This window comes from Ursus maritimus, unplaced genomic scaffold (genome assembly GCF_017311325.1).
Source record: "Ursus maritimus isolate PB19 unplaced genomic scaffold, ASM1731132v1 scaffold_11, whole genome shotgun sequence".
Classification (NCBI taxonomy): Eukaryota; Metazoa; Chordata; class Mammalia; order Carnivora; family Ursidae; genus Ursus; species Ursus maritimus.
The window spans coordinates 54757535-54771745 of record NW_024423453.1 but is presented as its reverse complement, the minus strand read 5'-3'; the positions used below and the strand labels follow the sequence as shown (position 1 = coordinate 54771745).

General features: G+C 39.8%; 1 long non-coding RNA gene across 1 annotated transcript; it reads left to right on the top strand.

The window, feature by feature from the left end:
- The first annotated feature begins 787 nt into the window (after nucleotides 1-787).
- On the top strand, nucleotides 788-10802 carry LOC103658141. Its single transcript, XR_567040.2, has 3 exons — nucleotides 788-983; nucleotides 1710-1859; nucleotides 10692-10802. It is a non-coding gene; the product is annotated as an uncharacterized LOC103658141 (long non-coding RNA).
- The last annotated feature ends 3409 nt before the right edge of the window (nucleotides 10803-14211 follow it).

Here is a 14211-nt window from a genome sequence, read left to right as displayed (position 1 = left end):
TCCAGGTAGGATTGGTTTCCTCTGAAGACTGAGGGACAATATTCCCTGCCTCTCTCCTAGCTGCTGGTGGTTTGCTGGTAATTTGTGACATTCCTTGGCTTGTAGTCACATTAGCCCAATCTCTGCCTTTATGTTCCTGGTGCTCTCCCTGTGTGCATGTCTCTGTGTCCAAATTTCTTTTTATATGGACACCAGTCATATCAGCTTAGGGGTCCATCCTATTCTAATATGACCTCATCTTGACTAATTACATCTGCAACGACCCTATTTCCTAATAAGGTTACATTCTCAGATACTGGGGTTTGGAATTTCAACATGATTTTTTGAGGAACACAGTTCAGTCCATAACCTATCATACTTATTTATATTTAAAAACTGGTGCTACCTATATATCCAACAGTGAAGGAAAGGTTAGATCAATTTTAGCATACCTATGTGTGGCTATATTGTACAGCCACTAACATTCATCTTCGCAAATAATAGTCTGTGACATGGCAAATGCTCCAGATATAATGTTAAGCGTAAATATTAGACCATAAAACTGAACGCTACATCATAAATTTGTATATACAAGACTGGAAGGGAATAGTATATACCAAAATCTCTATGACCCTATGTCCCTTTAATTTTTATATTTATACTTTCCTATGAATAAAATTCATACTTAGAAATATATTTCCATCCGGACTTAAAACAAATACATTTTGACTCTTGCCTCACAGACTTCGATAAGCCTCTGCTTTTGTTTTGAGTATTTACATTCATCCATATCATTGTTCCCAGGTGATTCCAGATGATCTTCTCAAGGACTTTGCTACAGTGATTGAGGAACACAATAGAGTTCAAAAGAATTTTGGTTCCTTTTTCCTAACAATTTCTAAGTTGGCTGACATGAAAAAAGCATACCAACTACCTCTGTCAAAAACTGGTAAGATTGTGGAATGTACGGGAACAGAAGGTGAAGTCAATAAAAAAAAATAAAGGTAAATATTTTGAGATAAAGCTAAACTTTAGAAAATAAGGACAAAACTATTGCAAATAAAATACACAGGAAACAATCTTTCAGATCTATGCTCCAGAAATTTTATACCAGAAAGTTCTTATATTATTTGGAATTAGTTAAACTACCATGGGTTTGACTTGACACTAAATGTGTAAAATATGTCTATATTTTCTAATGTCATTATAAGCTAACAGATCATTGCATGGCCTAAATTTATTCTAGAACATCTCCTCTCCTATTGATGCTGTTTGCCTTTTAGTAGATATTGGCATTCTTAACTAGTAAAACTTTCAAATCTGGATAATGTTGAAAATATATGAAAAGGAATTTTGGCATATTTATTAAGGGTCATTAGTGTCTTATATTTCCCTGAGTACTATAGGGGGGCAACAAAGAAGGTATTTTCCATGTCTTTGAGGAAAAGATAGAATAAAAGAAAAAGAAAATAACAAAAATAAGGGGAAAATTCTGTAATGCATGCCAGGTAGAGTAAAGGCATTAGAAGTAGAGGATAAACTAAGCCCCCCAAGATGAAAAGGAGAGAAGGAATGCTCAGAGAAAATGGAAAGGTGGCAGAATTTCCCTTCCCTCACTTCCAGAAGCAAGGAGAAAATAAATGGAGCAGTAAGGGCTGCTTTGGTTTATTCATATTTCTGAATTTGGTTTATTTATTTCTGAATTTATTTCTGAAATTTGGTTTATTCAGATTATGTTGGTATGTAGAGGCTTGTGAAGGACAAGAGAAAGTGCTCAGTTTATTCAACCGTGGAATAAGAAATTAACTAATAATGACTCAACTTCATGGAAAAGAACTTGAGCGTTCCAGGGCAGTTGCCTGCATTTGGGACTTAGAGGGGTGAGTATAATTATTTTTCCCTCTGTGTTTTCCTCTGGGATGATTTCTGTGGTAGGCAAAATAACCCCCCTCCCCTAAAAAAAAAAATGTCTGGATCCTAATCTTGGGAATCTGTGAATATGTTATGTAGCAAAGGGGGAACTGACATTGCAGACTGGATTTTCTGGATTGATCCAGTGTGATCACAAGGGTCCTTATAAGGGAAAGAGAGGGGCAGGAAAGTCAGAGTCAGAGAGGTGTGATATGGTGAAGATTTAACTGATCCTTGCTGGCTTGGAACGTGGGAAGGTTCAAGGACTGTGCCGCAGCCTGCAGATGCTGGGAAAGGTAAGGCAATAAATTCTCCCCACTGGCCTCTGGGAGGAACCAACACAGGCCCGACTACACTCTGGTCCAGAACTTCCATAACGAATTTAGATTATGTTAAGCCAAAAGTTTGTGGTAATTTGTTACATCAGCATTAGGAAACTAATACAACTTCCAGAAAAATGGACAAGTAAATAAAAAAGAGTGACAAATAATAGGCAATATTTTTTCTTAAGTTTCTTTTAATTGAGGTAAAATTCATATAACATACAATTAATCATGTTAAAGTATATAATTCTGTGGGCATTTGATATGGTAAAAATGTTGTGTGACCACCACTTCTATCTAATTAAAACAAAAACAATCAGACGATTAGTTCAGTTTTGGGGGTTTTTTTTGAAGTTTTTCTTTTAATTCCAGCTGGTTAACAGGATCAGATGATTGTAACTGTTAAAAATTTAGGGTTTCTTATTAATAAATCCAAGTCATGCATTTAATTTTGGGGGCTTAAGGGTCAAACATTAAACCCTTGTGTTTCTCCTCTAAAGTTGGGATTGACAGAACAATTAACGTGGAAGTGATATGGATGAAGCTGAGTTAGCATTATTTTCTTTCTCAGTCAAATGTGGCTTATAAAGCATAGCCCTGAGTGAAACTGCAGTTATCTCTCTCCTAAATAAAACAGCAGTGGCCCCCTCCTTAGATTCTGTCTTTACTTTACTACATAATAGGGAGAATACAAGCGCGTATCTTCATAGTAGGAGGTGGGTCTGAAATAGAAAGACAGAGATAGGGACAGACAGAAAGACTGTTCACAGAGGAAGACACAAGGAACTGTGGTAGGAAAGGTAGAGCTACATATGGAGAGAGAAACAAAGACAGACACAGAGACAGACAATCAGAGAAGAGAAGTAGGGAGAGATAAAGAAATGAGACACAGTGGGGAGGGAGTTAAGATGGCGGAGGAGTAGGGGACCCCTTTTTCAGCCGGTCCCCTGAGTCGAGCTGGATAGGTACCAGACCAGCCTAAATAACCACGGAACCAGCCTGAGACGCAGGATGATGCATCTGGAACTCTACAAATGAACATCTCCAGCGCTGAGTATTGAGGTACGAAGGACTCATGGAGGGCACCCGCGAGAGAGCGGACTGAGACCGGTGAGCCGGGTACGCGCGCCACCAGGCATCTCCGGGTTGGGGCCCGGGGAAGCGGCAGCCACCTGCACGGGGGAGCGGGCGGACTCACAGAGGGCACCCGCGAGAGAGCGGACTGAGACCGGTGAGCCGGGTACGCGCGCGCCACCAGGCATCTCCCGGAACACCGGAATCCCGGTGTGCTCACGGGATCCAGACTGAGACCGGGAGCTCCTGGAGCGCGCGCAGGGCGGCTGGCGGTTGGCGGGCCACCTGCACGGGGGAGCGGGCGGACTCGTGGTCGGCACCCGCGAAACAGCAGACTGAGACCCTGAACCGGGTGCGCGCGCCACCAGGCTTCTCCCGAAACTCCGGAATCGAGGTGTGCTCACCGGGCATAGACTGAGACCGGAGACCCGGGAGCGCGCGAGGCCGGTGGCTGGCGGCATTAGAAACACAAAGGACAGAGCGCGCCAGCCCTGGAAGTGAGGGCAGGGACCCGAGTTGCGCGCACATCCCGGGACGCTGCAGGGTTGAGCAGCACCAACAGAAACAGAGTTAAAGTGGCCAGAACATTAGTAGAGAACGGGCCGCAATCCTTCTGTTCCGTGACAGAGGCTGAAATTTGGCCGCTGCTGCTCTGACTTTCAGAAGAGGCATAACAGACCGCCAGGGAAAGCCACCAGAGAACAAAAGCCTGGAAATACCAGCTCACAGCGTGCCCATCCCCATCCCCCCTCGCAGGGAACACGGAAACTCTACCCAAACAGGGTTACCTGAGTATCGGCGTGGCAGGCCCCTCGCCCAGAACACAGAAGGCAGGCTGAAAAATCAAGAAGCCCACATCCCGGGGCACCTGGGTGGCGCAGTCATTGAGTGCCTGTCTTCAGCTTAGGGCGTGATCCCGGCGTTCCGGAGAGGAGTCCCTCATCGGGCTCCTCCACTGGGAGCCTGCTTCTTCCTCTCCCACTCCCCTGCTTCTGTTCCCTCTCTCGCTGGTTGGCTGCCACATAAATAAATAAATAAAATCTTTAAAGAAGAAGCCCACATCCCTAAGATCCCTATAAAACAAGGGGCACGGCCTGGGACCCAGTCAATAATTTGGGCTCTGGACAACCCCGCAACCTCTCCTCATCAGAATGACAAGAAGGAGAAGCCCCCCCCAGCAAAGAAAGACAGTGAGTCTGTGGCCTCTGCCACACAAATAATGGATATGGATGTAACCAAATTATCAGAAATGGAATTCAGAGTCACGATGGTCAAAATGATGAGTAGAATTGAAAAAACTATTAACGAAAAGGTTACTGAGAATATAGAATCCCTAAGGACAGAAATGAGAGCGAATCTGACAGAAATTAAAAATTCTATGAGCCAAATGCAGGCAAAACTAGAGGCTCTGACGGCCAGGGTCGCAGAAGCAGAGGAACGGGTTAGTGAATTGGAGGATGGGTTAATAGAGGAAAAAACGAAAATAGAAGATGGTCTTAAAAAAATCCACGCCCACGAATGTAGGTTACGGGAGATTACTGACTCAATGAAACGATCCAATGTTAGAATCATCGGCATCCCCGAGGGGGTGGAGAAAAACAGAGGTCTAGAAGAGATATTTGAACAAATTGTAGCTGAAAACTTCCCTAATCTAGCAAGGGAAACAAACATTCGTGTCCAAGAGGCAGAGAGGACCCCTCCCAAGCTCAACCACGACAAACCTACGCCACGTCACGTCATAGTGCAATTCGCAAATATTAGATGCAAGGATACAGTATTGAAAGCGGCCAGGGCAAAGAAATTTCTCACGTACCAAGGCAAAAGCATCAGAATTACGTCAGACCTGTCTACACAGACCTGGAATGAGAGAAAGGGTTGGGGGAGCATATTTAAAGCTCTTTCAGAGAAAAACATGCAGCCAAGGATCCTTTATCCAGCAAGGCTGTCATTCAGAATTGATGGAGAAATAAAGACATTTCAGAATCGCCAGTCACTAACCAATTTTGTAACCACGAAACCAGCCCTACAGGAGATATTACGGGGGGTTCTATAAAAGTAAAAAGGCCCCAAGAGTGATACAGAACAGAAAGTCACAGCCAATACAAACAAAGACTTTACTGGCAACATGGCAACATTAAAATCATATCTCTCAGTAATCAGTCTTAATGTAAATGGTTTGAACCATCCCATAAAACGCCACAGGGTTGCAGATTGGATAAAAAGAAATGACCCATCCATTTGCTGTCTACAAGAGACTCATTTCGAACCCAAAGATGCATTCAGACTGAGAGTAAGGGGATGGAGTACCATCTTTCACGCAAATGGACCTCAAAAGAAAGCTGGGGTAGCAATTCTCATATCAGATAAATTGGATTTTAAACTACAGACTATAGTTAGAGATGCAGAAGGGCACTATATTATTCTTAAGGGAAGTATTCAACAAGTGGATATGACAATTATAAATATATATGCCCCCAACAGGGGAGCAGCAAGATACACAAGCCAACTCTTAACCAGAATAAAGAGACATATAAATAAAAATACATTAATAGTAGGGGACCTCAACACTCCACTCTCAGAAATAGACAGAACACCCTGGCAAAAACTAAGCAAAGAATCAAAGGCTTTGAATGCCATACTCGACGAGTTGGACCTCATAGATATATATAGAACACTACACCCCAGAACCAAAGAATACTCATTCTATTCTAATGCCCATGGAACATTCTCAAGAATAGACCATGTTCTGGGACACAAAACAGGTCTCAACCGATACCAAAAGATTGAAATTATCCCCTGCATATTCTCAGACCACAACGCTCTGAAATTGGAACTCAACCACAAGGAAAAATTTGGAAGAAACTCAAACACTTGGAGACTAAGAACCATCCTGCTCAGGAATGACTCGATAAACCAGGAAATCAAAAATCAAATTAAACAATTTATGGAGACCAATGAGAATGAAAATACAACAGTCCAAAACCTATGGGATACTGCAAAGGCAGTCCTAAGGGGGAAATACATAGCCATCCAAGCCTCACTCAAAAGAATAGAAAAATCTAAAATGCAGTTTTTATATTCTCACCTCAAGAAGCTGGAACAGCAACAGAGGGACAGGCCTAATCCACGCACGAGGAAGCAGTTGACCAAAATTAGAGCTGAAATCAATCAAGCAGAAACCAGAAGTACAGTAGAGCAGATCAACAGGACTAGAAGCTGGTTCTTTGAGAGAATCAATAAAATTGACAGACCACTGGCAAGACTTATCCAAAAGAAAAGAGAAAGGACCCAGATTATTAAAATTATGAATGAAAAAGGAGAGGTCACGACGAACACCATTGAAATTGGAAGGATTATTAGAAATTTTTATCAACAGCTATATGCCAATAAACTAAGCAATCTGGAAGAGATGGAATCCTTCCTGGAAACCTATAAACTACCAAGATTGAAACCGGAAGAAATTGATTCCTTAAACAGGCCAATTAATTATGAAGAAATTGAGTCAGTGATAAACAACCTTCCAAATAACAAAACTCCAGGCCCGGACGGTTTTCCTGGGGAATTCTACCAAACATTCAAAGAAGAAATAATACCTATTCTCCTAAAGCTATTTCAAAAAATAGAAACAGAAGGAAAGCTACCAAACTCATTCTATGAGGCCAATATTACCTTGATCCCCAAACCAGGCAAAGACCCCCTCAAAAAGGAGAATTACAGACCGATTTCCCTAATGAATATGGACGCCAAAATCCTCAACAAGATACTTGCTAATAGAATCCAACAGTACATTAAAAGGATTATCCATCACGATCAAGTGGGATTCATACCTGGGATGCAAGCGTGGTTCAATATTCGCAAATCAATCAGCGTGATACATCATATCAACAAGAAAAGACTCAGGAACCATATGATCCTCTCAATCGATGCCGAAAAAGCATTTGACAAAATACAGCATCCTTTCCTGATTAAAACCCTTCAGAGTGTAGGAATAGAAGGTACATTTCTCAATCTCATAAAAGCCATCTATGAAAAGCCTACTGCAAATATTATTCTCAATGGGGAAAAGCTGGAAGCCTTTCCCTTAAGATCAGGAACTCGACAAGGATGCCCACTCTCGCCACTATTATTCAACATAGTACTAGAAGTCCTTGCAACAGCAATCAGACGACAAAAAGGGATCAAAGGTATTCAAATTGGCAAAGAAGAAGTCAAAATGTCTCTCTTTGCAGATGACATGATACTCTATATGGAAAACCCAAAAGAAGCCACTCCCAAACTATTAGAAGTTATAGAGCAATTCAGTAACGTGGCGGGATACAAAATCAATGCTCAGAAATCAGTTGCATTTCTATACACGAATAACGAGACCGAAGAAAGAGAAATTAGGGAATCCATCCCATTTACAATAGCACCAAAAACCATACGTTACCTTGGAATTAACTTAACCAGAGACGTAAAGGACCTATATTCTAGAAACTATAAATCACTCTTGAAAGACATTGAGGAAGACATAAAAAGATGGAAAGATATTCCATGCTCATGGATCGGAAGAATTAACATAGTTAAAATGTCCATGCTACCCAGAGCAATCTACACTTTCAATGCTATCCCGATCAAAATACCGAGGACATTTTTCAAAGAACTGGAACAAATAGTCCTTAAATTTGTATGGAAACAGAAAAGGCCCCGAATCTCCAAGGAACTGTTGAAAAGGAAAAACAAAGCTGGGGGCATCACAATGCCGGATTTCGAGCTGTACTACAAAGCTGTGATCACAAAGACAGCATGGTACTGGCACAAAAACAGACACATAGACCAATGGAACAGAATAGAGAGCCCAGAAATGGACCCTCGGCTCTTTGGGCAACTAATATTTGATAAAGCAGGAAAAAACATCCGGTGGGAAAAAGACAGTCTCTTCAATAAATGGTGCTGGGAAAATTGGACAGCTACATGCAAAAGAATGAAACTTGACCACTCTCTCACACCATACACAAAAATAAACTCCAAATGGATGAAAGACCTCGATGTGAGACAGGAATCCATCAAAATTCTAGAGGAGAACATAGGCAGCAACCTCTACGACATCGGCCAAAGCAACCTTTTTCATGACACATCCCCAAAGGCAAGAGAAACAAAAGATAAAATGAATTTATGGGACTTCATCAAGATTAAAAGTTTCTGCACAGCCAAGGAAACAGTCAGAAAAACTAAGAGGCAGCCCACGGAATGGGAGAATATATTTGCAAATGACACTACAGATAAAGGACTGGTATCCAAGATCTACAAAGAACTTCTCAAACTCAATACACGAGAAACAAATAAACAAATCAAAAAATGGGCAGAAGATATGAACAGACACTTTTCCAATGAAGACATACAAATGGCTAACAGACACATGAAAAAATGTTCAAAATCATTAGCCATCAAGGAAATTCAAATCAAAACCACACTGAGATACCACCTTACGCCAGTTAGAATGGCAAAAATAGACAAGGCAAGAAACAACAATTGTTGGAGAGGATGTGGAGAAAGGGGATCCCTCCTACATTGTTGGTGGGAATGCAAGTTGGTACAGCCACTCTGGAAAACAGTGTGGAGGTCCCTTAAAAAGTTAAAAATTGAGCTACCCTATGATCCAGCCATTGCGCTACTGGGTGTTTACCCCAAAGATACAGACGTAGTGAAGAGAAGGGCCATATGCACCCCAATGTTCATAGCAGCAATGTCCACAATAGCTAAATCGTGGAAGGAGCCGAGATGCCCTGCAACAGATGACTGGATTAAGAAGTTGTGGTCCATATATACAATGGAATATTACTCAGCAATCAGAACGAGTTCTCAGCATTTGCTACAACATGGACGGCACTGGAGGAGATAATGCTTAGTGAAATAAGTCAAGCAGAGAAAGACAACTATCATATGATTTCTCTCATCTATGGAACATAAGAACTAGAGTGATCAGTAGTGGAAGAAAGGGATAAAGAAAGGGGGGGTAATCAGAAGGGGGAATGAAACATGAGAGACTATGGACTATGAGAAACAAACTGAGGGCTACAGAGGGGAGGGAGGTGGGGGAATGGGATAGACCGGTGATGGGTAGTAAGGAGGGCACATATTGCATGGTGCACTGGGTGTTATACACAACTAATGAATCATCGAGCCTTACATCGAAAACCGGGGATGTACTGTATGGTGACTAACATAATATAATAAAAAATCATTATTAAAAAAAAATTAAGAAATGAGACACAGTAGGACGCCTTCTGCCTTAGGCTCAAGTCAACTCCTGCATCAGGCTCCCCGCTCAGTGGAGAGCCTGCTTCTCCCTCTGCCTGCTGCTCCCTCTGCTTGCACCCTCCCCACTCTGACAAATAAATAAATAAAATCTTTAAAAAAAAAGAAAAGAAAAGAAAGAAATGAGACACAAACACAGAAAGGCAAAGAGAGATGGACAGAAATAGAAATAGAGACGAATATATGGGCAAAAAGACAGAGTGAGCCAGACATAGAGATTAACAGAGAAATATAAAGAGAATGAGACAGAAAAAAGACACAGTACAAAGTAGATCAGTGAAGAGGAACAGCCATGACAAAGAGGTAGAGAGTGCAACAGAAGAGAGGCAGTGGGTCATTCAAAGAGAAGCGATGAAACACACAGAGCCAAGTGTGTTATTGTCAGAGAAAGAAGTCAGAGAAGAGCAAGGAAGGAGGAACTGGGGGAAGGAAGAGAGGGGGAAGACACAGAGAGAGGATGATTTGAATCAAATGACAATACGCTCCTTTTCCCAAACTCACCACTCAGGCCTGGGGTGACAGGAGTGAGTTTGACAAGAGCTAGAAATGTTCCTCTATTGCTTTTGCCTCCTGGTGACTAGCAGGAATTTCTTCCCTTCTGTTAGAATATGAGAGTGACCATAAGAAAGCAGGTAATTATGTCAGTTTTAACTCTATTATGAGAAAATTTGCAGTTTTTGTAGCTTCAAAGCATCTTGAAAAGAATTAGCTGACAATGAAACATATTTTAAAGGACAAGTGGATGGTGCTGGTTCTTGACCTGAGATCCTGAGATCCAGTAGTATCCAATGAAGCATGTTTCTTACATTGCAAATGGTGTCTATCTAATTTCTGAGTGGATAGATATGGAATTATCCAACTGCACCAGCTGATGACTACAAATAATGCCACTAGCACATGCCAGAATGAGTTTAGTGGAGGAAAAAAGTTTTCCCAATGATGATCCAGCAATATAACTCTCAAAATTTCATCTTAAATATTTTCCATTTTTTAAAATAACTTGCCTAGTAATAGTAGGATAAAGAGTATAACTTGTTTTAAATAATTTGTGTTTAATAGAACTGTTTTCAATTCAATTATTTGCTTTTCTAATTAATTTCTCATTAGACTTCTTTGGTAAAGAATGTGAAGACTCTGAACTGGTTTTTCATTTGCTGCTTCCCGTTTGCTTGCCTGCCCAATATAAGTGATCAAGATTTATTTGATATGAATGTGGTAGGTGATGTATGCGAATTTTGGTGCGTAGCTTTATTTCATCCCGTTTATTCATTTAAGGGAAGTAATTTTTATGTCATTGTAATACTAGCAAAGTGTCTAGTATAACAAAGCCATCTTACTCTTATTCCAGAATAATAGTACTTTGTACTGAAGTGGAAAAAAATTTTTTTAAAACTATTTGAGTAGTTTTAGAGCAAAAAGAATTGATATAGATAAAGAAAAGAATGTTAGTTTCTCAATTAATCATCATGTATGAATTATATCTTGCTGTGTAAATTACTACACCATAAGCCCTTGCCACTCCAGGTGTGAACCAAAGACCAACAACATCAGTGTCACCTGCTAGAAATGATGAGTCTTGGGAGCCACCTCAAAACTAATGAGTCCAAAATGCACAAACATTTGAGAAGCCCTGCTGTAAGTCTTTGAGGGCAGTTTGTGCTTGTTTATGATCCTTTCACCTAAAAATGGTGTATGGTACAGAGTAGAAACTCAATAAACACATATAAAATACTTTAATTTTTTAAACTAACATAAGAAACACTTTGTTTATTGCCCCACATGATTGGGAGTAATGACACTGCCCCCCCCCTCGCTGGACTCCTGACAGTGTATCCATAGCACATTGATAGGAAATAAATTCTAATGACTGTACTCATATCATTTGCCATAATCAGACGATTATATCCTGAAAAAGAGTTTAAGAAAAAATAGGTGTGTATGGATAGGGGAAGAACAAGCACTATTACTGTTATATGTATCTGATACCAACATAAGTTTGTGGGCTCACAAATACTTTTTCAAGAAAAATGGATTAAGGGGCTCCTGGGTGGTTCAGCCGTTAAGCGTCTGCCTTTGGCTCAGGTTGTGATCCCAGGGTCCTGGGATGGAGCCCCGCATCGGGCTCCCTGCTCGGCGGGAAGCCTGCTTCTCCCTCTCCCACTCCCCTTGCTTGTGTTCCCTCTCTCATTGTCTCTCTCTGTCAAATAAATAAATAAAATCTTTTTCAAAAATGGATTAAAAATATAGTATATTTCTGAGGTTAGAAAAGTAACTATGTAGCTTCAAATTTTGAATGAATTAGAGACACATTTTCTGTGATTTCAAAAATAGTTTTAATATTTTAAGTATTGGCGTTTTTACTGATTTTATTTGGTCATTTAAAGTTTGGAGCATCTTAATACATGGTGTATTTGACAATCTTTCATTAAAATGTATTGGGTTATTGTTTTAGTTTTCTATATGTAATGAACCACAATAAGCTAATTTTATAGATTAAGGTATATCTCAAAAGAAAAATGCTAACCAAGCTTAAATTTCTGCATATCCACAGGCCATATTACAGTTGATGAGCATGTAAATAGTGTGTCCACTGAATGCTTACTTATTGGACTTCTAACATGGTTCCATGTTAGCTCTGACTGAGGATAATTGGTATGACCTTTTCTATTTTAATGTTCTTTATAGACATATTTGCATAATTTATGTTTAATGTGCTATGACATTATGACAGAATAATTTTAAGATGCAATAATTAAAGAGGTCATTAAGATCCAAATTATTTTGGACTATTTTTAAAATACGATTTACTATTGTTATTATTGTGCTGAAGTTTACATAACATAAAATAAAGCCCTCTGAAGAGAACCATTTAACAACATTTGGTACTTTCATAATGTTGTGCAACTACCAAGTCTATCTAGTTACTGAACATTTTCATTAACCCAAGGGGAAAGTTTGTACCCATTAAGCAATAACTCCCATTCTCTCATTCCTTCATTCCTGCAACCTCTGGAAACTACCAATCTGTTCTCTGTCTGTATGGATTGACCTACTCTGGATATTTAATATGAATGGAATCATATAATATAGGTAACCTTTTGTGTCTGACTTCTTTCACTATAATATTTCAGGGTTCATAACTGTTATAGCATTATTAGTACTGCACTCCTTTTTCTAGCTGAATACTATTCTTTTGTATGTTATATTCAGGTTGCTGTTTAATTTCCATGTATTTGTCAACTCTCCAATGTGAGAACTGTATGTTTTGAATATTATAACGTGGCAATTCTAGAATTTTTTTCCTTACCATTTGTTTTTGTTTCTAGCTGTTCATTGTAGCTGTAGTTTTGTTTAGTGACTTTTCTAAACAATTTTTATAATGTCTATACTCTTCATCATATGTGGTCTCTGAAGTCCTTGTTTCTTTAGCTTCTATTCAGCTACTGTTTTGACAGATTTCTTTGAGCACAGGAATGAACAAGAAAGAAGAGGAGGAGGAGGAATTAAGAAGAAATTTTCTTCCATATTTTGTAGATTGGCTCTGTGCTGGGATACCCCTTTCAACACTGAGACCATTTACAACTCTGCCTTTCCCTTCACTTTCTGTTTGGACTAATCCTAGAGACTAGTCAGTTGAAAGCTTAGGATCTTCTCAAGTGTTTTTAGCCGTGTGTCCTGCCTTAGGCATGTATACGGCTTTCTAAATCATCCTATATATGGGGAATATATAGATTTCCCAAATTTTCTTCACAGGCTTTCATTGCTCAGTGGTACTGCTTCAACTGTAATCTTTTGCCCTAGACAGCTGCAAGTGGTTCATTTGTCTTATGATTTTTCCTCCTCAGGTGAGTTCTGAGTTGACAAAACAAAGACAAGTGCCTCACCTTGGTCCTTTAGGGAGTTCCCAGACAGAACAGACAGATAAACATATTCTTTGATAATAAGCCAGGTCTGCTCCTTCTAGAACAAGGAACCAGAGGTCCACCTTGGGGACAGGCTGCTGTCTTCAAGACTGTCACTGAGCTGGGAGGAGGATGGGGAAAGAACAAAGAAAAATGTCACAAGCTTTTTCTACTTTCTGTAACTTTTTTCTTGATTTAGAGTTACTCTTTTCCAGAGTTCTGAAAAAGTTAATTCTGACAGTTTTTGCATGATTATTTTTATGCTTCTGTGGAAGGATGGGCCCTTACAGCAACCTACTCTGCCATTTTCAGTGACATCACATATTTGGCACTGTTTTTAGCATATGTGAAATATTTAACTTTGGTAATAATTACATGCTATTATATAAGAACACTAAAAGTCATATTTTCTTAGCCAAATTTTTAGCCTTTTTACAAGTTTAACCTACTTAGGGCTAAACTGAGCATAATAAAATACTGAATGTAATGGACAAACACCTCTCTGCAGTCTTTCCATATCTGATTTTATTTTGTCTCTGGAATGGCTAGCAGTTCAGTAGTAATTTATTTTCCTTTACTGTAGATTGGCAACACACCAAAAGCAGATTTATTCCTTTAAATGGTTTTTTTTCCCAATAGGTTAAATATGGGAGATCTCTAATTTAATCAGAGATATTTCGCTTGTTATTCAGTCCATCAGGTCTAGTAAACATTTGAAGATGATA